Below are 25,762 nucleotides of genomic sequence, written 5' to 3' on the forward strand. Positions count from 1 at the left end.
GTCATTCACTGGGACAGACATTCAGTCCACAGTCACCCAACCCAGGAAAACCCTAAGTATCCACGGATTTGGACTTTCAGAGTTGAATTTGACTGAAAAGCTAGGGCATGAAGCTATATATCTATATAGATATATAGATATATACCTACATATCTATATAGATAGATAGATAGATTTTTTTTTCTTTTTTTTTTTTTTTTGCTTTTTCTTTTTCCTCAGAGAAGTGAAAAGCCCTTACCTTGGTGGAAGGTGGAACAACTCTCTGAGCACTGATGCCGGACACCTTCCGCCTCGGGTACTCGGGGTCGTCTGGGAGGAGGGTCGGAGGAAGGCTCAGGGTTTTGACACACTCAGAATCCTACCAGCCGTTTCCCATACACACACCCCTAGTCCCTTGCACACAAACCTCCATCGACTAATGGCAACACGGCTTGTTCCTGGGACTACAGTACCTGGCCTCGTGACTCTACCTGTAAGTCACTTTCCATCAGCAAACCTGCTACCCTAACTCCAAGGACAAAACTGGAAACACTCCGGCCCTCCACACCAAAACCAGCAAGAATGTATCTGGCGTCTAACATGAGGCACAGATGAACCTTTCCACAGAAAAGAAAATCATGGACTTGGAGAAGAGACTTGTGGTTGCCAAGGGGGAGAGGGGGAGGGGGCGGGGGAGGGACTGGGGTGGCTGGGGAGCTTGGGGACAACAGATGCAAACTCTTGCCTTTGGAACGGATGGGCAGTGAGAGGCCTGCTGTGTAGCCCTGGGGAGCTATGTCCAGTCACTTATGACGGAGCAGGATAATGTGCGAAAATAGAATGTGTGCATGTATGTGTAACCGGGGTCACCATGCCGTACGGCCGGAAGAAAGGGAAAAAAAACAAAACCTGCCCTGGGGAAACAACAATTAAAAACAAATAAATAAACCCAGCAAGACTGCGCCACCTGCCTCACCTTCTAAGGGGCCCCTCCCCCCAGATGAGTGCTTCCAGCATACATACGTGTTTTGTTCACCATGAAGGCCACCTGCAATGACAAGAGGAGAAAGTGCCATGAGGATCAGACCACAAGGCCATCTATCTGCACAGGTCTTTCCTTCACTTGGTGACAGCAGAAACCCCGATGCACAACAGCGGTGGAGTCCAGAGAACCCAGCAAAGGCAGAGCAAACCCTCCTCGGGGAGAAAGGCAAGAACTTGTCCTAGACGACGGGATGTCCAGGGCCATGTCAGCTGGAGATGACAGAACTCTTTCCCTCGAGGAAAAGATGCTTCTGGAGAGGGGGCTCTGTCCTCTGCAGGTTGGGACAGGTGTTGTTATTGCATTGCCCTGCGGAAGCAGGCATCGGGAGTTGGCAACAGACGCGCCTGACATGGAGTCCCAACCCTCGGAACCGTCCACATGGTCTGGAACGTGCAGGCTCAGGTTGTCATAACTTAATGTCCACGAAGGGGAAATAGAGCAACACTGCGAGCTCAGACTAAAAACCCAACTTACCCGCGGAGCGAATGGAGGCCGTCCCGCCACCCTCACCGCAGGCACGTCATCCAGCACTATCTCGGGGAGATCTGGAGGCACACAGAGGAACTGTCAGGACACTGGGCGTGACGCTCAGGGATCCCGCTGGGAGTTTTTCTTGATGAGGACGACGTGGGGAGCCAGTGAATGGATGCTGCGTGGCTGGTAAGTGCGGACTGAGCTGCTTGCTGGGCCAGCCCCTTTGGTGCAGGAAGGAACGCAAAGGAGAAGGGCAGGCAAGACAGGAAACCAGAGCTGTGGTTTCTAGCAAAGGGGACCCTCATCGATGGGCAAAGACACGCAAAATGCAAGCTCTCTTGGGAGCGTAGGGACCCAGACATCTCCCGCCCGTCTGAAATGTCTGCTAAATGGCCAGGGTCTGCTGGACTTCTTCCCAGATCATCTGCGCCCCAAGAGTCACCGTTGTTTTTACTGCACTCATTGCATCTTCCGTAAGACATTGCTGTTGATTTAAAACTTTCAACTGTCCTGGAGGGCTAACTTCGGATTCCAGGAAAGCATACCGGTAACTGCATTTGCCAACCTACTTGTCGCAAAGAAAATCAAGTACAGATGACGTGACGCTACGGAAACCCTACCCTCAAAAACAGCCACGTTCAGTCACATCCTGCTTGTTCTCCCCTGTCTCCCTTTGCCACATGAGGCGTGCATGTCCCCTGAGTGACAGGCTACCCACACTCATAGGAGCCTTACAACGAGTGGGACAGTTCGTCACGGAGAGACGCAAAGACTCAGCACTGACTCCTCCTCGCCCAGCGCTGCAGACGCTTTTGTACCCTGGTGCTGGACACCAGGGCTGACGATGGGGGTTTCACGCTGGGCTCTTATGTGCAACAGCCCCCGGGTGTGTGCCACCTAGGGTGGTCAGTTGGAAGCCTTGACGTGACACCATCCAACACGAGAAAACACACCCCTGATTCCGATCTCTTTTGGCCAAGCTGAAGCAAAGACACCAGCGCCGACCGCCCACCTTCTAGAGATGGGCAGGTGTTACAGGGACCTCTGGAGTCCCTGCTACACCCAACCATGGACGGGGGACAGGGGCCCTCGCCCCTCAGGGCCCCATGACTGAGGACTCCCTGCTGAGGGAGAGGCACAGGTCAGGGGTCCAGAGCAACCCCATGGGGAACCCGGCCTGGGTCCCCCTTTGGCTTTTCCACGTAGGAGGTCAAGGGCTTGGGCCAGCTGGCTCGGCACCCTCTCCACCTGAGCAACGGGAACATTAAGCCAACTTGGGAGCAGCGGTGGTCAAGGGAGAATGCATGAACGCAGAGAAGCTCTGCAGAGGGGGTGGCATTTGTCCTCCACGAAGCTGACGCGTCTCTCTGCGGCGGAAACCGGCAAGAGGTTCTGGGGAACCACACGCTCACACCACACGTGCTCACGTGTGGACCTCGCTTCCCGGGCCTCCTATCTTGCCACAAAGCACCATCTACAGGGCAGACCTGTGTCCAGGGCGTGCACACCTTGGGCATCACTATGGCTGGGAATGAGCTGGGAGCAACCCTCTTTCCAAAAGGGAACCCCGGATCTGGTGCCTCCCCAACCAATGCCAGCAAGGAAGACCCACCTTCTTCGTCGTCGTCGTCGTCATCACCCCGGTGGTTCGTCACTGGAGCGTCGACCTCTGAACTCACCCCGTCTTTGTCAGTGTCCTCCTCATCCAGCATCTAGAGAAAAGCACATTCTTAGTGACAGCATCTAAGCCTCCCGCGCTCTACACACTCAAAGGTTTTTCATTGTCTGTCTGTCCACAGAAAACCCAAATGTAAAATCCCTTTAGTCCCAGGTCCCAAAGGAAAAACACAAGAGGTCATCTTGGAGAGAGGCTTCGAATTTTCCTGGAAAAGCTCTTATGTGCACTCTGACCCACAGCTGCCAAAGTCTCCTTCAAGGAGGGCAAGTCTCTGCTGATAACCATGCTCCCAACCACACTTACACATACGAAACTACTGCTGTCCGTTTTTAAAGGTCCCTTTTTAAATCAGTCATTCACTGGGACAGACATTCAGTCCACAGTCACCCAACCCAGGAAAACCCTAAGTATCCACGGATTTGGACTTTCAGAGTTGAATTTGACTGAAAAGCTAGGGCATGAAGCTATATATCTATATAGATATATATAGATATATACCTACATATCTATATAGATAGATAGATAGATTTTTTTTTCTTTTTTTTTTTTTTTTGCTTTTTCTTTTTCCTCAGAGAAGTGAAAAGCCCTTACCTTGGTGGAAGGTGGAACAACTCTCTGAGCACTGATGCCGGACACCTTCCGCCTCGGGTACTCGGGGTCGTCTGGGAGGAGGGTCGGAGGAAGGCTCAGGGTTTTGACACACTCAGAATCCTACCAGCCGTTTCCCATACACACACCCCTAGTCCCTTGCACACAAACCTCCATCGACTAATGGCAACACGGCTTGTTCCTGGGACTACAGTACCTGGCCTCGTGACTCTACCTGTAAGTCACTTTCCATCAGCAAACCTGCTACCCTAACTCCAAGGACAAAACTGGAAACACTCCGGCCCTCCACACCAAAACCAGCAAGAATGTATCTGGCGTCTAACATGAGGCACAGATGAACCTTTCCACAGAAAAGAAAATCATGGACTTGGAGAAGAGACTTGTGGTTGCCAAGGGGGAGAGGGAGGGGGGCGGGGGAGGGACTGGGGGTGGCTGGGGAGCTTGGGGACAACAGATGCAAACTCTTGCCTTTGGAACGGATGGGCAGTGAGGGCCTGCTGTGTAGCCCTGGGGAGCTATGTCCAGTCACTTATGACGGAGCAGGATAATGTGCGAAAATAGAATGTGTGCATGTATGTGTAACCGGGTCACCATGCCGTACGGCCGGAAGAAAGGGAAAAAAACAAAACCTGCCCTGGGGAAACAACAATTAAAAACAAATAAATAAACCCAGCAAGACTGCGCCACCTGCCTCACCTTCTAAGGGGCCCCTCCCCCCAGATGAGTGCTTCCAGCATACATACGTGTTTTGTTCACCATGAAGGCCACCTGCAATGACAAGAGGAGAAAGTGCCATGAGGATCAGACCACAAGGCCATCTATCTGCACAGGTCTTTCCTTCACTTGGTGACAGCAGAAACCCCGATGCACAACAGCGGTGGAGTCCAGAGAACCCAGCAAAGGCAGAGCAAACCCTCCTCGGGGAGAAAGGCAAGAACTTGTCCTAGACGACGGGATGTCCAGGGCCATGTCAGCTGGAGATGACAGAACTCTTTCCCTCGAGGAAAAGATGCTTCTGGAGAGGGGGCTCTGTCCTCTGCAGGTTGGGACAGGTGTTGTTATTGCATTGCCCTGCGGAAGCAGGCATCGGGAGTTGGCAACAGACGCGCCTGACATGGAGTCCCAACCCTCGGAACCGTCCACATGGTCTGGAACGTGCAGGCTCAGGTTGTCATAACTTAATGTCCACGAAGGGGAAATAGAGCAACACTGCGAGCTCAGACTAAAAACCCAACTTACCCGCGGAGCGAATGGAGGCCGTCCCGCCACCCTCACCGCAGGCACGTCATCCAGCACTATCTCGGGGAGATCTGGAGGCACACAGAGGAACTGTCAGGACACTGGGCGTGACGCTCAGGGATCCCGCTGGGAGTTTTTCTTGATGAGGACGACGTGGGGAGCCAGTGAATGGATGTGCGTGGCTGGTAAGTGCGGACTGAGCTGCTGCTGGGCCAGCCCCTTTGGTGCAGGAAGGAACGCAAAGGAGAAGGGCAGGCAAGACAGGAAACCAGAGCTGTGGTTTTCTAGCAAAGGGGACCCTCATCGATGGGCAAAGACACGCAAATGCAAGCTCTCTTGGGAGCGTAGGGACCCAGACATCTCCCGCCCGTCTGAAATGTCTGCTAAATGGCCAGGGTCTGCTGGACTTCTTCCCAGATCATCTGCGCCCCAAGAGTCACCGTTGTTTTTACTGCACTCATTGCATCTTCCGTAAGACATTGCTGTTGATTTAAAACTTTCAAACTGTCCTGGAGGGCTAACTTCGATTCCAGGAAAGCATACCGGTAACTGCATTTGCCAACCTACTTGTCGCAAAGAAAATCAAGTACAGATGACGTGACGCTACGGAAACCCTACCCTCAAAAACAGCCACGTTCAGTCACATCCTGCTTGTTCTCCCCTGTCTCCCTTTGCCACATGAGGCGTGCATGTCCCCTGAGTGACAGGCTACCCACACTCATAGGAGCCTTACAACGAGTGGGACAGTTCGTCACGGAGAGACGCAAAGACTCAGCACTGACTCCTCCTCGCCCAGCGCTGCAGACGCTTTTGTACCCTGGTGCTGGACACCAGGCTGACGATGGGGGTTTCACGCTGGGCTCTTATGTGCAACAGCCCCCGGGTGTGTGCCACCTAGGGTGGTCAGGTTGGAAGCCTTGACGTGACACCATCCAACACGAGAAAACACACCCCTGATTCCGATCTCTTTTGGCCAAGCTGAAGCAAAGACACCAGCGCCGACCGCCCACCTTCTAGAGATGGGCAGGTGTTACAGGACCTCTGGAGTCCCTGCTACACCCAACCATGGACGGGGGACAGGGGCCCTCGCCCCTCAGGGCCCCATGACTGAGGACTCCCTGCTGAGGGAGAGGCACAGGTCAGGGGTCCAGAGCAACCCCATGGGGAACCCGGCCTGGGTCCCCCTTTGGCTTTTCCACGTAGGAGGTCAAGGGCTTGGGCCAGCTGGCTCGGCACCCTCTCCACCTGAGCAACGGGAACATTAAGCCAACTTGGGAGCAGCGGTGGTCAAGGGAGAATGCATGAACGCAGAGAAGCTCTGCAGAGGGGGTGGCATTTGTCCTCCACGAAGCTGACGCGTCTCTCTGCGGCGGAAACCGGCAAGAGGTTCTGGGGAACCACACGCTCACACCACACGTGCTCACGTGTGGACCTCGCTTCCCGGGCCTCCTATCTTGCCACAAAGCACCATCTACAGGGCAGACCTGTGTCCAGGGCGTGCACACCTTGGGCATCACTATGGCTGGGAATGAGCTGGGAGCAACCCTCTTTCCAAAAGGGAACCCCGGATCTGGTGCCTCCCCAACCAATGCCAGCAAGGAAGACCCACCTTCTTCGTCGTCGTCGTCGTCATCACCCCGGTGGTTCGTCACTGGAGCGTCGACCTCTGAACTCACCCCGTCTTTGTCAGTGTCCTCCTCATCCAGCATCTAGAGAAAAGCACATTCTTAGTGACAGCATCTAAGCCTCCCGCGCTCTACACACTCAAAGGTTTTTCATTGTCTGTCTGTCCACAGAAAACCCAAATGTAAAATCCCTTTAGTCCCAGGTCCCAAAGGAAAAACACAAGAGGTCATCTTGGAGAGAGGCTTCGAATTTTCCTGGAAAAGCTCTTATGTGCACTCTGACCCACAGCTGCCAAAGTCTCCTTCAAGGAGGGCAAGTCTCTGCTGATAACCATGCTCCCAACCACACTTACACATACGAAACTACTGCTGTCCGTTTTTAAAGGTCCCTTTTTAAATCAGTCATTCACTGGGACAGACATTCAGTCCACAGTCACCCAACCCAGGAAAACCCTAAGTATCCACGGATTTGGACTTTCAGAGTTGAATTTGACTGAAAAGCTAGGGCATGAAGCTATATGTCTATATAGATATATATAGATATATACCTACATATCTATATAGATAGATAGATAGATTTTTTTTTCTTTTTTTTTTTTTTTGCTTTTTCTTTTTCCTCAGAGAAGTGAAAAGCCCTTACCTTGGTGGAAGGTGGAACAACTCTCTGAGCACTGATGCCGGACACCTTCCGCCTCGGGTACTCGGGGTCGTCTGGGAGGAGGGTCGGAGGAAGGCTCAGGGTTTTGACACACTCAGAATCCTACCAGCCGTTTCCCATACACACACCCCTAGTCCCTTGCACACAAACCTCCATCGACTAATGGCAACACGGCTTGTTCCTGGGACTACAGTACCTGGCCTCGTGACTCTACCTGTAAGTCACTTTCCATCAGCAAACCTGCTACCCTAACTCCAAGGACAAAACTGGAAACACTCCGGCCCTCCACACCAAAACCAGCAAGAATGTATCTGGCGTCTAACATGAGGCACAGATGAACCTTTCCACAGAAAAGAAAATCATGGACTTGGAGAAGAGACTTGTGGTTGCCAAGGGGGAGAGGGAGGGGGCGGGGGAGGGACTGGGGTGGCTGGGGAGCTTGGGGACAACAGATGCAAACTCTTGCCTTTGGAACGGATGGGCAGTGAGGGCCTGCTGTGTAGCCCTGGGGAGCTATGTCCAGTCACTTATGACGGAGCAGGATAATGTGCGAAAATAGAATGTGTGCATGTATGTGTAACCGGGTCACCATGCCGTACGGCCGGAAGAAAGGGAAAAAAACAAAACCTGCCCTGGGGAAACAACAATTAAAAACAAATAAATAAACCCAGCAAGACTGCGCCACCTGCCTCACCTTCTAAGGGGCCCCTCCCCCCAGATGAGTGCTTCCAGCATACATACGTGTTTTGTTCACCATGAAGGCCACCTGCAATGACAAGAGGAGAAAGTGCCATGAGGATCAGACCACAAGGCCATCTATCTGCACAGGTCTTTCCTTCACTTGGTGACAGCAGAAACCCCGATGCACAACAGCGGTGGAGTCCAGAGAACCCAGCAAAGGCAGAGCAAACCCTCCTCGGGGAGAAAGGCAAGAACTTGTCCTAGACGACGGGATGTCCAGGGCCATGTCAGCTGGAGATGACAGAACTCTTTCCCTCGAGGAAAAGATGCTTCTGGAGAGGGGGCTCTGTCCTCTGCAGGTTGGGACAGGTGTTGTTATTGCATTGCCCTGCGGAAGCAGGCATCGGGAGTTGGCAACAGACGCGCCTGACATGGAGTCCCAACCCTCGGAACCGTCCACATGGTCTGGAACGTGCAGGCTCAGGTTGTCATAACTTAATGTCCACGAAGGGGAAATAGAGCAACACTGCGAGCTCAGACTAAAAACCCAACTTACCCGCGGAGCGAATGGAGGCCGTCCCGCCACCCTCACCGCAGGCACGTCATCCAGCACTATCTCGGGGAGATCTGGAGGCACACAGAGGAACTGTCAGGACACTGGGCGTGACGCTCAGGGATCCCGCTGGGAGTTTTTCTTGATGAGGACGACGTGGGGAGCCAGTGAATGGATGTGCGTGGCTGGTAAGTGCGGACTGAGCTGCTGCTGGGCCAGCCCCTTTGGTGCAGGAAGGAACGCAAAGGAGAAGGGCAGGCAAGACAGGAAACCAGAGCTGTGGTTTTCTAGCAAAGGGGACCCTCATCGATGGGCAAAGACACGCAAGTGCAAGCTCTCTTGGGAGCGTAGGGACCCAGACATCTCCCGCCCGTCTGAAATGTCTGCTAAATGGCCAGGGTCTGCTGGACTTCTTCCCAGATCATCTGCGCCCCAAGAGTCACCGTTGTTTTTACTGCACTCATTGCATCTTCCGTAAGACATTGCTGTTGATTTAAAACTTTCAACTGTCCTGGAGGGCTAACTTCGATTCCAGGAAAGCATACCGGTAACTGCATTTGCCAACCTACTTGTCGCAAAGAAAATCAAGTACAGATGACGTGACGCTACGGAAACCCTACCCTCAAAAACAGCCACGTTCAGTCACATCCTGCTTGTTCTCCCCTGTCTCCCTTTGCCACATGAGGCGTGCATGTCCCCTGAGTGACAGGCTACCCACACTCATAGGAGCCTTACAACGAGTGGGACAGTTCGTCACGGAGAGACGCAAAGACTCAGCACTGACTCCTCCTCGCCCAGCGCTGCAGACGCTTTTGTACCCTGGTGCTGGACACCAGGCTGACGATGGGGGTTTCACGCTGGGCTCTTATGTGCAACAGCCCCCGGGTGTGTGCCACCTAGGGTGGTCAGTTGGAAGCCTTGACGTGACACCATCCAACACGAGAAAACACACCCCTGATTCCGATCTCTTTTGGCCAAGCTGAAGCAAAGACACCAGCGCCGACCGCCCACCTTCTAGAGATGGGCAGGTGTTACAGGACCTCTGGAGTCCCTGCTACACCCAACCATGGACGGGGGACAGGGGCCCTCGCCCCTCAGGGCCCCATGACTGAGGACTCCCTGCTGAGGGAGAGGCACAGGTCAGGGGTCCAGAGCAACCCCATGGGGAACCCGGCCTGGGTCCCCCTTTGGCTTTTCCACGTAGGAGGTCAAGGGCTTGGGCCAGCTGGCTCGGCACCCTCTCCACCTGAGCAACGGGAACATTAAGCCAACTTGGGAGCAGCGGTGGTCAAGGGAGAATGCATGAACGCAGAGAAGCTCTGCAGAGGGGGTGGCATTTGTCCTCCACGAAGCTGACGCGTCTCTCTGCGGCGGAAACCGGCAAGAGGTTCTGGGGAACCACACGCTCACACCACACGTGCTCACGTGTGGACCTCGCTTCCCGGGCCTCCTATCTTGCCACAAAGCACCATCTACAGGGCAGACCTTGTGTCCAGGGCGTGCACACCTTGGGCATCACTATGGCTGGGAATGAGCTGGGAGCAACCCTCTTTCCAAAAGGGAACCCCGGATCTGGTGCCTCCCCAACCAATGCCAGCAAGGAAGACCCACCTTCTTCGTCGTCGTCGTCGTCATCACCCCGGTGGTTCGTCACTGGAGCGTCGACCTCTGAACTCACCCCGTCTTTGTCAGTGTCCTCCTCATCCAGCATCTAGAGAAAAGCACATTCTTAGTGACAGCATCTAAGCCTCCCGCGCTCTACACACTCAAAGGTTTTTCATTGTCTGTCTGTCCACAGAAAACCCAAATGTAAAATCCCTTTAGTCCCAGGTCCCAAAGGAAAAACACAAGAGGTCATCTTGGAGAGAGGCTTCGAATTTTCCTGGAAAAGCTCTTATGTGCACTCTGACCCACAGCTGCCAAAGTCTCCTTCAAGGAGGGCAAGTCTCTGCTGATAACCATGCTCCCAACCACACTTACACATACGAAACTACTGCTGTCCGTTTTTAAAGGTCCCTTTTTAAATCAGTCATTCACTGGGACAGACATTCAGTCCACAGTCACCCAACCCAGGAAAACCCTAAGTATCCACGGATTTGGACTTTCAGAGTTGAATTTGACTGAAAAACTAGGGCATGAAGCTATATATCTATATAGATATATATAGATATATACCTACATATCTATATAGATAGATAGATAGATTTTTTTTTCTTTTTTTTTTTTTTGCTTTTTCTTTTTCCTCAGAGAAGTGAAAAGCCCTTACCTTGGTGGAAGGTGGAACAACTCTCTGAGCACTGATGCCGGACACCTTCCGCCTCGGGTACTCGGGGTCGTCTGGGAGGAGGGTCGGAGGAAGGCTCAGGGTTTTGACACACTCAGAATCCTACCAGCCGTTTCCCATACACACACCCCTAGTCCCTTGCACACAAACCTCCATCGACTAATGGCAACACGGCTTGTTCCTGGGACTACAGTACCTGGCCTCGTGACTCTACCTGTAAGTCACTTTCCATCAGCAAACCTGCTACCCTAACTCCAAGGACAAAACTGGAAACACTCCGGCCCTCCACACCAAAACCAGCAAGAATGTATCTGGCGTCTAACATGAGGCACAGATGAACCTTTCCACAGAAAAGAAAATCATGGACTTGGAGAAGAGACTTGTGGTTGCCAAGGGGGAGGGGGAGGGGGCGGGGGAGGGACCGGGGTGGCTGGGGAGCTTGGGGACAACAGATGCAAACTCTTGCCTTTGGAACGGATGGGCAGTGAGGGCCTGCTGTGTAGCCCTGGGGAGCTATGTCCAGTCACTTATGACGGAGCAGGATAATGTGCGAAAATAGAATGTGTGCATGTATGTGTAACCGGGTCACCATGCCGTACGGCCGGAAGAAAGGGAAAAAAACAAAACCTGCCCTGGGGAAACAACAATTAAAAACAAATAAATAAACCCAGCAAGACTGCGCCACCTGCCTCACCTTCTAAGGGGCCCCTCCCCCCAGATGAGTGCTTCCAGCATACATACGTGTTTTGTTCACCATGAAGGCCACCTGCAATGACAAGAGGAGAAAGTGCCATGAGGATCAGACCACAAGGCCATCTATCTGCACAGGTCTTTCCTTCACTTGGTGACAGCAGAAACCCCGATGCACAACAGCGGTGGAGTCCAGAGAACCCAGCAAAGGCAGAGCAAACCCTCCTCGGGGAGAAAGGCAAGAACTTGTCCTAGACGACGGGATGTCCAGGGCCATGTCAGCTGGAGACGACAGAACTCTTTCCCTCGAGGAAAAGATGCTTCTGGAGAGGGGGCTCTGTCCTCTGCAGGTTGGGACAGGTGTTGTTATTGCATTGCCCTGCGGAAGCAGGCATCGGGAGTTGGCAACAGACGCGCCTGACATGGAGTCCCAACCCTCGGAACCGTCCACATGGTCTGGAACGTGCAGGCTCAGGTTGTCATAACTTAATGTCCACGAAGGGGAAATAGAGCAACACTGCGAGCTCAGACTAAAAACCCAACTTACCCGCGGAGCGAATGGAGGCCGTCCCGCCACCCTCACCGCAGGCACGTCATCCAGCACTATCTCGGGGAGATCTGGAGGCACACAGAGGAACTGTCAGGACACTGGGCGTGACGCTCAGGGATCCCGCTGGGAGTTTTTCTTGATGAGGACGACGTGGGGAGCCAGTGAATGGATGTGCGTGGCTGGTAAGTGCGGACTGAGCTGCTGCTGGGCCAGCCCCTTTGGTGCAGGAAGGAACGCAAAGGAGAAGGGCAGGCAAGACAGGAAACCAGAGCTGTGGTTTTCTAGCAAAGGGGACCCTCATCGATGGGCAAAGACACGCAAATGCAAGCTCTCTTGGGAGCGTAGGGACCCAGACATCTCCCGCCCGTCTGAAATGTCTGCTAAATGGCCAGGGTCTGCTGGACTTCTTCCCAGATCATCTGCGCCCCAAGAGTCACCGTTGTTTTTTACTGCACTCATTGCATCTTCCGTAAGACATTGCTGTTGATTTAAAACTTTCAACTGTCCTGGAGGGCTAACTTCGATTCCAGGAAAGCATACCGGTAACTGCATTTGCCAACCTACTTGTCGCAAAGAAAATCAAGTACAGATGACGTGACGCTACGGAAACCCTACCCTCAAAAACAGCCACGTTCAGTCACATCCTGCTTGTTCTCCCCTGTCTCCCTTTGCCACATGAGGCGTGCATGTCCCCTGAGTGACAGGCTACCCACACTCATAGGAGCCTTACAACGAGTGGGACAGTTCGTCACGGAGAGACGCAAAGACTCAGCACTGACTCCTCCTCGCCCAGCGCTGCAGACGCTTTTGTACCCTGGTGCTGGACACCAGGCTGACGATGGGGGTTTCACGCTGGGCTCTTATGTGCAACAGCCCCCGGGTGTGTGCCACCTAGGGTGGTCAGTTGGAAGCCTTGACGTGACACCATCCAACACGAGAAAACACACCCCTGATTCCGATCTCTTTTGGCCAAGCTGAAGCAAAGACACCAGCGCCGACCGCCCACCTTCTAGAGATGGGCAGGTGTTACAGGACCTCTGGAGTCCCTGCTACACCCAACCATGGACGGGGGACAGGGGCCCTCGCCCCTCAGGGCCCCATGACTGAGGACTCCCTGCTGAGGGAGAGGCACAGGTCAGGGGTCCAGAGCAACCCCATGGGGAACCCGGCCTGGGTCCCCCTTTGGCTTTTCCACGTAGGAGGTCAAGGGCTTGGGCCAGCTGGCTCGGCACCCTCTCCACCTGAGCAACGGGAACATTAAGCCAACTTGGGAGCAGCGGTGGTCAAGGGAGAATGCATGAACGCAGAGAAGCTCTGCAGAGGGGGTGGCATTTGTCCTCCACGAAGCTGACGCGTCTCTCTGCGGCGGAAACCGGCAAGAGGTTCTGGGGAACCACACGCTCACACCACACGTGCTCACGTGTGGACCTCGCTTCCCGGGCCTCCTATCTTGCCACAAAGCACCATCTACAGGGCAGACCTGTGTCCAGGGCGTGCACACCTTGGGCATCACTATGGCTGGGAATGAGCTGGGAGCAACCCTCTTTCCAAAAGGGAACCCCGGATCTGGTGCCTCCCCAACCAATGCCAGCAAGGAAGACCCACCTTCTTCGTCGTCGTCGTCGTCATCACCCCGGTGGTTCGTCACTGGAGCGTCGACCTCTGAACTCACCCCGTCTTTGTCAGTGTCCTCCTCATCCAGCATCTAGAGAAAAGCACATTCTTAGTGACAGCATCTAAGCCTCCCGCGCTCTACACACTCAAAGGTTTTTCATTGTCTGTCTGTCCACAGAAAACCCAAATGTAAAATCCCTTTAGTCCCAGGTCCCAAAGGAAAAACACAAGAGGTCATCTTGGAGAGAGGCTTCGAATTTTCCTGGAAAAACTCTTATGTGCACTCTGACCCACAGCTGCCAAAGTCTCCTTCAAGGAGGGCAAGTCTCTGCTGATAACCATGCTCCCAACCACACCTGCACATTCTATCTGCTCTTGTCACTTTTTAAATGTCCTTTTGAATCAGCCGTCCATTGCGACATTTAGTTAACAGTCATACAACCCCACAAAATTTTACTTATCCCCTGATTTGAACTTTGTAGACTTTCAGAGTTGAATTCGATTAAAAATGTCAAACTGAGGCTATGTTTTTTCTCAGATAAATAAATCACACTAACGTTTGAGGAGCTGTCAGACTCTTCTTCTCGTCCAATGGTGGGCAGCTTGTCCATGGCTTCCTCAGGGTCATCTATGTGGACAAAGATTACGGGTCAGGATTTTGACACACCAAGAATCCTACTAGCCATTTCACATACAGACACACCTCCATCAACTCAGGGTAATATGGATTTTTCTTGGGACTAGAGTACCTGGCCTCACGACTTTACCTGGAAATCCCTTTCCATCAGCAAACCTGTCATTCTACTTCCAAAGACAAAACTGGAATCCATCTGGCCCTCCACACTAAAACCAGCAAGAATGTGCCACCTTTCCCATCTTCTAAGGATTCCCTCCCCAAATAAGTGATTCTAGAAGATATACATTTTTCTTTCAAGAACAGATAGAAAAAGGAAAGCAGATTACATTAGAAAGGAACTAGAAAATATCAGGAGGAGCTCAAGAACAATTAGAAAATTCATCTGCAGAGATGCAAACTGAGTTAAAGGCACTAAAGACCAGAATGAATAATGCAGGGGGGAGTTCCTGTCGTGGCACAGTGGTTAACAAACCCGACTAGGAACCATGAGGCTGCGGGTTCGATCCCTGGCCTTGCTCAGTGGGTTAACGATCCGGCGTTGCCGTGAGCTGTGGTGTAGGTTGCAGACACGGCTCGGATCCCGCGTTGCTGTGGCTCTGGCGTAGGCTGGTGGCTACAGCTCCGATTCGATCCTAGCCTGGGAACCTCCATATGCTGCGAGAGCAGCCCAAGAAAATGGCAAAACGACAAAAAATAAATAAATAAATAAATAATGCAGGGGGATGAATTAGGGACTTGGAAGATAGAATAATGGAAATGACCCAATCAGGACAGCATACGGAAAACCAAATGAAACAACAGGAAAACAACATAAGAGATCTATGGGGTAAAACAAAGGGTGCCAATCTACGCATAAGAGGAATTCCAGAAGAAGAGAGAGAAAAGGGGGTTGAAACTATGTTCAAAGAAATCATGTCTGAAAACTTTCCAAATCTAAAGGCAACAGACAGGATGCACCAAGGGCCCCAAACAAGGTGAACCCAAACAGGCCCACACCAAGACACATTACAATAAAGATGGCAAAATTAAAAGAAAAAGAGAATTCTAAAGGCAGCAAGAGAAACACAAAGCTTGAATTATAAGGGAATGCCCATAAGGCTATCAGATGATTTCAATTCAGAAACTCTACAGGCCAGAAGAGAGTGGCAAGATATAGTCGAAGTTCTACAAGGGAAAAATCTGCAGGCTTGATACTGTGCCCAGCAAAAATATCCTTTAAAAGAGAAGGAGAAATAAGGAATTTCTCCAACAAACAAAAGGTAGAAGAGTACAGCAATACTAAACCCATTCTAAAAGACACACTGAAAGGGCTTCTCCAAATAAAAACGAAGAAAAACAAAATGCTGGAAATCACAATTGGAGGACAATCACTTCAATAATCCAGTACACAGATCTAAAAAGAAGAAGAAAAAAAAAACTATTGAAAAAGAGACAATCAACACAAGGACAAGCAAAAGGAGAAACATGAAGATGTTAAAAAGGAATTCAAAATTACAAAATGCAAGCAAGGAAAGTAAGACTATCTAGGCTCTTTTTTATTATAATGTGTGGGAGCCTATCTGACTATCAGGCTCGTGCTAGCAGATAGAGGAATGGGCTAACAGACCTGAAAAATAGGGCAACTGCAATGCAAAACCAAACATTACATTCACAAAAACTAAAAAGAAAGGGACCCAAGCATAAATAGAAATCATACAACCAAAAAAAGGAACAAAGGACAAACACAGACTCAACTGGAAAATGAGGTTTAAAGTGGCAATAAATGCATATGTATCAATAATTGCCTTAAATGTCCATGGGCCAAATGCCCCAATCAAAAGGCAGAGAGTGCTTGACTGAATACAAAAGCAAGAGCCTAAAATGTGCTAGCTACAAGAGACTCACCTTAGGGCAAAGGACACATAGATGGAAAGTGAGGGGATGGGAAAAGCTATTTCATGCCAATGAACAAGACAGGAAAGCAGGAGTTGCAGTACTCCTATTGGACAAAGCAGACTTTAAAAATGCGGCCATGTAGAAAGACAAAGGAGGACAGTATTTAATGATAAAACAGTGTCACTCAAGAAGAGGATATTATCATCATCAATGTATATGCCCCTCACAGAGGAGCACCCATGCACACCCAAATGCTAAGAGCCATAAAAGGAGAAATCGATGGGGATACACTAACAGTAGGAGACATTAACACACCACTCACATCAATGGACAGATCCTCTAGACAGAAAATCGATAAGGCAACAGAGATCCTAAACAACACAATAAAAAAGTTAGACGTCACTGACATTTTCAGTATATTACATCCAAAAAAAAAAAAGCAGAATTAGATACATTCTTTTCAAGGGTACACGGCACATTCTCAAGGACTGACACATTCAGGGGCACAAAACTAACCTCAACATATTTAAGAGGATAGAAATCATTTCAAGTATCTTCTCTGACCACAATGGCATGAAACTAGCAATCAACCACAGAGAAAGAAATCAGAAAAAAACTGACTACATGGCGACTCAACAACATGCTACTAAAAACTCTACATGTCAAGGAGGAAATCCAAAAGGTAATTAGAAAAATACCTCAGGACAACTGATACTGAAGACACAACCACTCCAAATCTATGGGATGCTGCAAAAGCAGTGCTTAGAGGGAAAGGCATAGTGATACAGGCCTTCCTCAAAAAAGAAGAAAAACCTCACGTCAACAACTTTACCCACCACCTAAATGAACTAGAAAAAGAAGAACAAAACCTAAAGCCAAAAGAAGGAAGGAAATCATAAAGACCTGAGAGGAAATCCATAAAGGAGAGATTGAAAAAATTTCAACAGAAAACTATCACTAAAACCAAGAACTGGTTCTTTGACAAGGCAACAAAATTGAAAAACCTCTGGCCAGACTCACCAAGGTGAGGAGAACAAAAACCCAAATAAACAAAATAAGAAAAGAAAAAGGAGAAATCTTAATGGATATTGCAGAAATACAAAAAATAAAAAGAGAGAGAGAGGACTCTGAATGTTTAGGTGGCAACAAATTTGAAAACCTAGAAGAAATGGACACCCTTCTAGAGACTTACATCCCACCAAAAACTGCATCATGAAGAAACAGAGCAACTGACCAGGCCAATCACTTCAAATGAAACTGAATATGTCATAAAAACACTCCCTACAAACAAAAGTCCAGGACCAGATGGCTTCACAGCTGAATTCTACCAAACATACAAAGAAGAATTTACACCTATCCTTCGTTAAATTTTCCAAAACGGTGAAAAAGAAACAACACTCCCAAAGACATTCTGTGAAGCCTCCCTCACCCTAATACCTAAACCAAAGATACTACCAAAACAGAAAATGATAGGCCAGTATCTGTGATGAACATAGATGCAAGCATTCTCAACAAAATTTTAGCCAACCAAATCCAACAACCTATAAAACAGATCATACACCACGACCAAGTGGGATTCATCCCAGGTGCACAAGGGTGATTCACCAGACACAAATCAATCAATGGCATACACCACATTAACAAAAGAAAAGTCAAAGACCACATGATCATCTCAATAGATGTAGAAAAAGCCTTTGAAAAAGTGCAGCATCCATTCAGGATAAAACCTCTTACCCAAGTGGGTACAGAGGGAACTTACCTTAACATAATCAAAGCCATTTATGACACGCCGACAGCAAGTATCATACTCCATGGAGAAAAGCTGAAAGCCAGCCTACTAAAATCTGGACCAAGACAAGGATGCCCACTCTCCCGACTTTTATCCAACATACTTATTGGAAGTCCTAGCCACAGCGATCAGACAAACAAAAGGAATAAACGGTGTCCAGATTGGAAGAGAAGAGGTAAAATTGTTACGCTATGCAGATGACATGATACTAAATATCAAAAACCCTAAGGACTCCACACAAAATCTCCTTGACCTAATCAACAAATTCCGCAGTGTAGCAGGGCACAAAACTAACGCTCAGCAATCAGTTGCCTTTCTGTACACTAGAAATGAAGTATCAGAAAAGGACTGCAAAAATACAACACCTTTTCAAATCACCCCCATGAAAATCAAATACCTGGGAATAAACCTGAGCAAGGAGGCAAAAGACTTGTACAGTGAGAACGATAAAACATTAATCGAGGAAATTAGAGAGGATTCAAAGAAATGGAAAGATATTCCATGCTCCAGGGTTGGATAAATGGATATGGTAAAAACGGCCATTCTACCCAAAGAAATCTACAGAGTCAATGCAATCACTATCAAATTACCCATGACATTTTTCACCACACTAGAACCAACAATCCAAACATTTATGTGGGCCCATAAAAGAGCCAGAATTGCCAAAGCAATCCTGAGGAACAGAAGGAGACTTTGGGCAATATTCCAAAGCTATGGTAATCAAGACAGTGTGGTCCTGGTACCAAAACAGACACACAGCCCCATGGACCAGAATACACAACCTAGAAATAAACCCAGACACCTACAGTCAATTAATCTTCAACAAAGGAGGCAAGAATGTAAAAGTTCAGGTAAAAGATGGTCTCTTCAGCAAGTGGTGCTGGGAAAATGGGACAGCCACATGAATATCAATGAAACCCTGACACCTTGCAGAAAAATAAACCCAAAAGGGCTTAAAGACTTAAATGTAAGGCAAGACACCATCAAAATCCTAGAGGAGAATGCAGGCAAATCAGTCTCTGACATCAACCTTACAAATGTTTTCTTACATCAGACTGTAAGGGAAAAGAATTAAAAGCAAAAATAAACCAATGGGTCAGTCCCAATGGGTCTTAATCAAACTGACAAGCTTTGACACAGCAATGGAAACCATAAAAAAAAAAAAAGACAACCTATGGAATGGGAGAAAATTGTTTTGAATGATGCAGCTGGCAAGGGCTTAACCTCTAAATTATGCAAAAACACATAGACAACTCGACAGCCAAAAAACCAACAACCCATTTGAAAAATGGGTAAAAGAACTAGGAATAGACATTTACCCAAGGAAGATATACAGATGGCCAACAGGCACATGGGAAAATGCTCAACATCACTAATTATTAGAGAAAGGCAAATCAAAGGTACTATGAAGGAGCACCTCACACCGGTCAGAATGGCCATCATTTACAAGTCAACCAATAACAAGTGCTGGAGAGGGTGTGGAGAAGAGGGGACCCGCCTCCACTGTTGGTGGGAATGTAAATTGGTACAACCGCCATGGAAAACACTCCGCAGGTACCTCAGAAAACTATATACAGAACTAGCATGTGACCCAGCAATCCCACTCGTGGGCTTTCCTTGAAATAGACACATGCACCCGTTATGTTCACCGCAGCCCTATTCACACTAGCCAAGACATGGAAACAACCTGAACGTCCACCAACAAATGGATGGATTCAGAAGACGTGGCATATATACACAACAGAATACGACTCAACCATAGAAAGAACAAAATAATGCCATTTTCAGCAATGTGGATGGAACTAGAGACCCTCCTACTAAGTGAACTAAGTCAGAAAGAGAGACAAATACCAGACAATATCACTTATATCTGGAATCTAACATACAGCACAAATGAACCTTGCCACAGAAAAGAATCTCATGGACTTGGAGAAAAGATATGTGGTAGCAGAGGGGAAGGGGGAGGGAGTAGGATGGCCTGGGAATCTGGGGTTAAGCGATGCAAACTATTCCATCTGGAGTGGATAAGCAATGAGATCCTGCTGCACAGCAGAGGGAACACCACATAGTCACTAATGATGGAACATGGTGGAGGATGTTGTGAGAAAAAGGATGTGTTTATGTGTGTGCCTGGGTCACTTTGCCCTACAGTAGAAATGGACAGAACACTGCAAATCAACTCTAATGGAAAAAAGAAAAATCATTTTTAAAAAGTTTAAACTTTACTTGAAGGCTGATTTCCATTGTAGGGAAAAGTATGCTAATAAATGGATTCACAAACCACTGGTCTTACAGAAAATCAGCTGTAGAAGATTTGGCTATACTGAAATCCTACATTAAAAATCAGCTGCTATCAATCACATCATAGTTTTGTCTCAAAGGGTTCCTTTTCTACGCAAAGTGTGCATGACCTACATTGTCTCATGGGGGCCTCAGCCCTCTCAGAATCTGTGAGCTGAGGAGGAGCAATTCCCACCAAGGTCTGTGCCAACGTGACCGTAAAGTCCACCCAGAGCTGCCTGGGTTCTGTGACCACTATATGCCACTTTATAACAATGGGCAGGTCTGTGACCTCTGGGGACCCTGGTACTGCCAGGCATGGACAGGGAGCAGAGACCCCCCCCCAAAACCCACTTCTTTCCCCATGACTGATGTTCCCCTGGCTGAGGGACAGGTGCTGGTCTTGGGTCCAGAGAATCCATATGGGGACCCTCGCCTGGTTCCCATTTTGGCTTCTCCACTCAGGGGGTCGAGAGCTTGGGCCAGCTGTCTCGGCACCATCTCTGCCTGAGCATCGGGAATGGTAAGCCAACTGGGAACAGCTGTGGTGAAGGATGCAGGTGTGACAAGAGAGGTGATGTGCAAAGGTGATGGGATTTTTCCTAAAGAAAGGTGGTGGGTGTACTGTCTGTGTAAGCAGGAAATACATCCTGAAGAACCACGCATCACACACGTGCAGATCCACAATCACACCACCTAGGCTCACACCTAGACACCCACATGCCCAGAGACCCAATGATGTAGTGTCTTCCAGGACCATAGTACTTGGCACTGCTCCTCACTGGGCAACAGGCACTTGCTCTATAGACCTAGCCCTCATTCCCACCAGGAACCCGGAATCTGGCGGCTCTCCCATCAGAGCCAGCAAGAGAGCCCCACCTTTTTCTCCTTCACCCTGATTGTTCATCAGTGGAGTGTCCCTCTCATAATATATATGAATTTTCTTGACAATGTTCTGTCTCTGCAACTAGAGAAAAAACAAAAATAAGGACAGTGTGAGGATCTAAGCTTCCTGTGCTCTGGGCTCACAGGTCTTCTGTTCCCTCTTTGTCCTCAGAAAACTAACTGGGAAACTGTCCTTGAGTCAATGGTCCCCAAAGGAACCTGAGAAGACATCAGCGGGAAAGGATCTAGCTTTTCCTGGAAGACTTCTCAGGTCCAATTTGAAACAGATATCATAAAAGTTTCCTCCTTCAAGGAGGAAAATATTCTGCTGGGGAAAGGGCCTGCTCTTAGGACAGTAGTTATTTGATGCTAACACTGGGGGAAAGATTTAATGAATCAGGTCTCTGTTTGTAGTTGATTTTCCCTCAACATGCCCCAACCAAGGAAATTGTATACATCAGCTATAACGTACATGGTCTGAATTTTATAACTGCCTTTGAATGAAAAAAGAAATGAAGCCGCATTTTCATCTGAGATAAAGAAAGGGGAGCTCACCTCAATGTCGGAAAGAGCCTCTTCTACCTCAAAGGCGAGCTAGAGGGACACAGAGGAATTATTGGGACACTGACCATGATGCTGAGGAATCACTCAGGGAGTTGTTCTTGGTGAGGATATGGGGAGGGAGTGTAGAGGTGTGAGAGGATAATACGTGTGGACTGAGTTGCTGCAGGTTCAGCCCCTTTAGTGGAGGAAGGAAAGCGAAGGAGGAGAGCAGGAAAGACATGAAAACAGACCTTCAGTTTTCTAGCTAAGGGGAACCTAATCAATGGGAAAAGCCACTCCAAAGCAAGCTGTGTTTCAATCATAGAGACCCAGATGCCTTCTGCCAGTTTGAAATTTCTGCTAAATAGATACTGTCTTTGTGACTTCTCAGTTAATCTGCTCCCAAAAAGCCACATTGTAGTGACTGTATTTATCATCTCTTCCATAAGTCTTTGTACTTAATTAGAGTTTAAACTTTCATGGAGGATTGACTTCTATTCTTGGAAAAGTATGCTAATAAATGTATTCCCAAACTCTTTCTCCTAAAGAAAATCAAATACTGAATATGTGACATTACAAAAATCCTGCCAGTAACGGTGGTCACTATAAATCACATCACTATTTTTCTCCCAGTTTCACTGTCTACGAAATATGTGCAAGTCCCCTGATTGAAAGGCTGTCCACTGTCATAGTGTAGGACAGTACATCATGGAGAGAAACAGTGTGAGCACCGACTCTCCCCAGCTGTGCAGGAGGTTTGTACAACAGTGCTGGACACGAGGCTAAGAATGAGGTGATGAGGTTTCACTCTAAGCTTTTATTTGTGCTGTCCCCTGGGTTTGTGCTATATAGGGTCATCAATTGTAAGCCCTATAGTGACCCCAGCCAATACAAAATAATACCCGATTCTTTTCTGTTTTGGTCACTTTTAAGCAAACACTCCAGAAATTATTCAGGCAGCCATGCTGGGGGTGGTGTGTGAACACGAGGTGGGTGAGCAAGTATGTGGGTGACTAATAAGCATGGACCCTCATGATATTGGCCGACCTCTCTGGTGGACTGAGGATGGCAAAGGAGAGGCCCACTGAAGAATGGAGAAAGGGAGCCTTAAGTTGGCTAGCTAAAGCCAACCTCATCAATACAACATAGGAAATTTGAAAAAAGGTGAATTAAAAATGCATGCTTTGGGGAGTTCCTGCTGTGAGTCGTTCAGGAGGTTAAGGATCCCATGTTGTCTCTGTGAGGATCCAGGTTCAATACCTAGCTTCCTTCAGAGGTTAAGGATACAGCATTACTGCATGATGCAGTAAAGTGTGCAGATGTGGTTTTGATCCCGTGTTGCCATGGCTGGGGTACAGCTCTGAGGCAATCTGTAACCCAGGATCTTCCATATGCCATGCAGTGGCAGTAAAAACAAAACTAAACCAAACAATCATGCTGTTTTCAAGGACAGAGTCCAATGATTCCTCCGGCCTATTTTAAAACTCATCCCAATTCCCAATACTTCTTGAAATGTACCAAGACCATTTTATCTCCAACATATTTACATACCCTGCTACTACTCACCATCTATTCTGCTTGATATTTTAACTTCTTTTCGTGTGATTACATATACATAATATTTATCCTTTGAATAATTTTTAAGTATACAGCTCCATAGCATTTTTCACTTCCACACTGTTTTGAACCCATCAATACTGCCCACACCCACACCTTTGTCATCATAATCAACAAGATATCTATACCCATTAGGTCACAATTCACCTTCATCTTGCCTCCAGGCCTTGGTGATTTCTACTTCTGCTATATGAATTTGCCTATACAAATGGAATTACATGATATTTGTCTTGCTGTGCCTGCCTTATTTCACTAACCACAATATATTTTTGTATTATTCGGTCCACTTATACTCTAGTATATTTCAAAGCTTTAACTCCACTCTATGGTTAAAGAGCATTCCATTCTGAGTATCTTTCACACTTTATTTTTCCAGTCATCTCATTCATCATCACATTATTCACAGCCTTTTGGGTACAGCCCATTTTTGACTCTTGGGAGAAATACTCCAGGGAGCATTAGGGTATAGATCTGTCTGCAGTATAATGGTGACAAGTAATATTGTGCATTTGTCAAATAGCAGAGCTTGTAAGAGAACCAAGTATGAATCTTAATGCAAACTATGGACTTTTCATTAATAAAAATGTATCCATATTGTTTTGCTAATTGTAATAAAGGTACCACCAGCATGTTATATGTTATCAATGGCTAAAACTGGAGCGATGGGATTCAGGAACTTTCTGTGTGTCTGCACAACTTCTTTGTCAATGTAATCCAGTTCTAAACAATGTATAATAATTGAAAGAAATCTGAAAACACATTTTCACTGATGGAGGCACATTAGCTAATGTCCAAAAACCAGCTAACATCTACACCCTAGCTAGAGATCAACTTCACTCTTAAAACATCAACCAGCTGTTGAGATTTCAATGTAGTTTTATTTCCACAGTGATAACAGTACCAACTGATTAAACAGGACTCAACTTGGATGCACACATACAAAAAAGACATCACATAATTTTTCATAGTACTTTCTTAAATAGAGGACACTAAAGAAAAATTATTTTTGCATGAACTTAATGAGAAAATCTAAACAGTACATTCAACTGACTCAATTGTAGGGTGCACCCACTTGTGGTGCAGGAGTGTAAGTTTTTGCGTCAACCAGAGTTTCATCCTTGTGACCTCTGAGGCCTGATTCTTCTAATCTGGAAACAGCATTCTATTAAATGTATTAAAAGAGAGAGGACTGTTGACAACTTGCTGTCAGAAAATAGGGAAATTAATAATAATTATTCAATTTAACCTTTAGGTCCCCTGGCTCACCAGCTGCCCAAAATAGCTTCCTGGATCAAAACAGTCATAGAAGATTGAGCAGTTTAAAACAACTAATAGACAGGATTTATGAACAAATACCTTTGTTTAACTGAGACCTTCTAGAAACACAGGAAAGCACAGTGATTGTGCCTAATGGTCTGGTTCAAACACATTTAGAAGAATCATGAACTTGGGAAAGGGTTGTAGATCCCTAGGTGCCTCAATGCCCTGTTCTAAGATGTAGAAATGGTAATCTGGCCAACTTTTAGTATTATGTCATGAGGACCACTTCAGGCAGTACGGGTAACATTTTAGAAAATTGAAGGATGGGTGCTTCATCAATGCTCCGTATGTGTTCAACCTTGAGTGATGGCAAGAGTAAGCTAGACATTCAGTGATGGTTGAAACCAGAGAGGGTAAATGGATGCCTCAAGTCAGAAAGGGTGGAAGCTTATGCCCCAGCATCTTCATGGGAATGATGCTTCGCAGCTCATGGACAGCATCTATTTTCACCTCCTCTGATACCCAGTCCAGTTGAAGGGGAGGAAGTGCAAACAGGGGTTATAACCCATAGAGTACAGTGGGGGGGGGGGCACTTACATCTAGAGGGATGAAGTGACTTTCCAAGAGTCACAACAATGTTCAGTGACAGATATGTGGCAGGAATGGACCTGGTTTCCTGAGGACAGAAATCCTTGCCCAGGGTTCTGAGATCATGCCCTGGACACCTGAATCAGGAGCTCCCCCTCAGTCTCTCTCAACCCCTCCTGCCCCATGGTTTCTGTGGGTGAGTTCTGATGTCCCAGAGGAATTGCCTGATCTTAGAGAAAAGCCCACACCCTCACTCTGCCTTTGATCCCCATCTTTCTCCCCCTGGTCCACAATATAAACATTTCTTCCAAACAAAGCCCCTCTGAAGGTCTGAAGGACCTAGGGATTCTAACTGCTCTTGTTCTCCCAGAATCTTCTTCCTTTCAGCTGTCTTTGTCCAGAGGAGCTTCCCAATGACCACTTGACCCAGAGCTCAGGACATTCTAAACCAAACTCCACATGATGGCTTTGCCAAGGACCAGCTTCCTTTCAATGGACCAACCCTGGGCGTAGAGGCAAGTCAGTCTGGGGTGCTCAGAGTCTCACCAATAATTGATTTGAGTACCCCTCTGAGCAGCCTGGACGAAGGGCTGCCTAAGGATGGGCAGG

The 25,762-nt window shown here is 48.2% G+C and overlaps 4 long non-coding RNA genes across 4 annotated transcripts; all 4 read right to left on the reverse strand.

Moving 5' to 3' along the window:
- Window positions 1–1,001: 1,001 nt before the first annotated feature.
- LOC125126743 (uncharacterized) lies at window positions 1,002–3,197 on the reverse strand. The gene is made up of 3 exons (XR_007134774.1): window positions 3,111–3,197; window positions 1,499–1,569; window positions 1,002–1,027 (listed from the first exon to the last, which is right to left on the reverse strand). It is a non-coding gene; the product is annotated as an uncharacterized LOC125126743 (long non-coding RNA).
- A 1,330-nt stretch (window positions 3,198–4,527) lies between these two features.
- Window positions 4,528–6,720, reverse strand: LOC125126744 (uncharacterized). Its single transcript, XR_007134775.1, has 3 exons — window positions 6,634–6,720; window positions 5,025–5,095; window positions 4,528–4,553 (listed from the first exon to the last, which is right to left on the reverse strand). It is a non-coding gene; the product is annotated as an uncharacterized LOC125126744 (long non-coding RNA).
- A 1,327-nt stretch (window positions 6,721–8,047) lies between these two features.
- On the reverse strand, window positions 8,048–10,239 carry LOC125126745 (uncharacterized). Its single transcript, XR_007134776.1, has 3 exons — window positions 10,153–10,239; window positions 8,545–8,615; window positions 8,048–8,073 (listed from the first exon to the last, which is right to left on the reverse strand). It is a non-coding gene; the product is annotated as an uncharacterized LOC125126745 (long non-coding RNA).
- A 1,326-nt stretch (window positions 10,240–11,565) lies between these two features.
- On the reverse strand, window positions 11,566–13,757 carry LOC125126746 (uncharacterized). The gene is made up of 3 exons (XR_007134777.1): window positions 13,671–13,757; window positions 12,063–12,133; window positions 11,566–11,591 (listed from the first exon to the last, which is right to left on the reverse strand). It is a non-coding gene; the product is annotated as an uncharacterized LOC125126746 (long non-coding RNA).
- Window positions 13,758–25,762: the final 12,005 nt, after the last annotated feature.

This window comes from Phacochoerus africanus, chromosome 5 (genome assembly GCF_016906955.1).
Source record: "Phacochoerus africanus isolate WHEZ1 chromosome 5, ROS_Pafr_v1, whole genome shotgun sequence".
NCBI classification, from domain to species: Eukaryota; Metazoa; Chordata; class Mammalia; order Artiodactyla; family Suidae; genus Phacochoerus; species Phacochoerus africanus.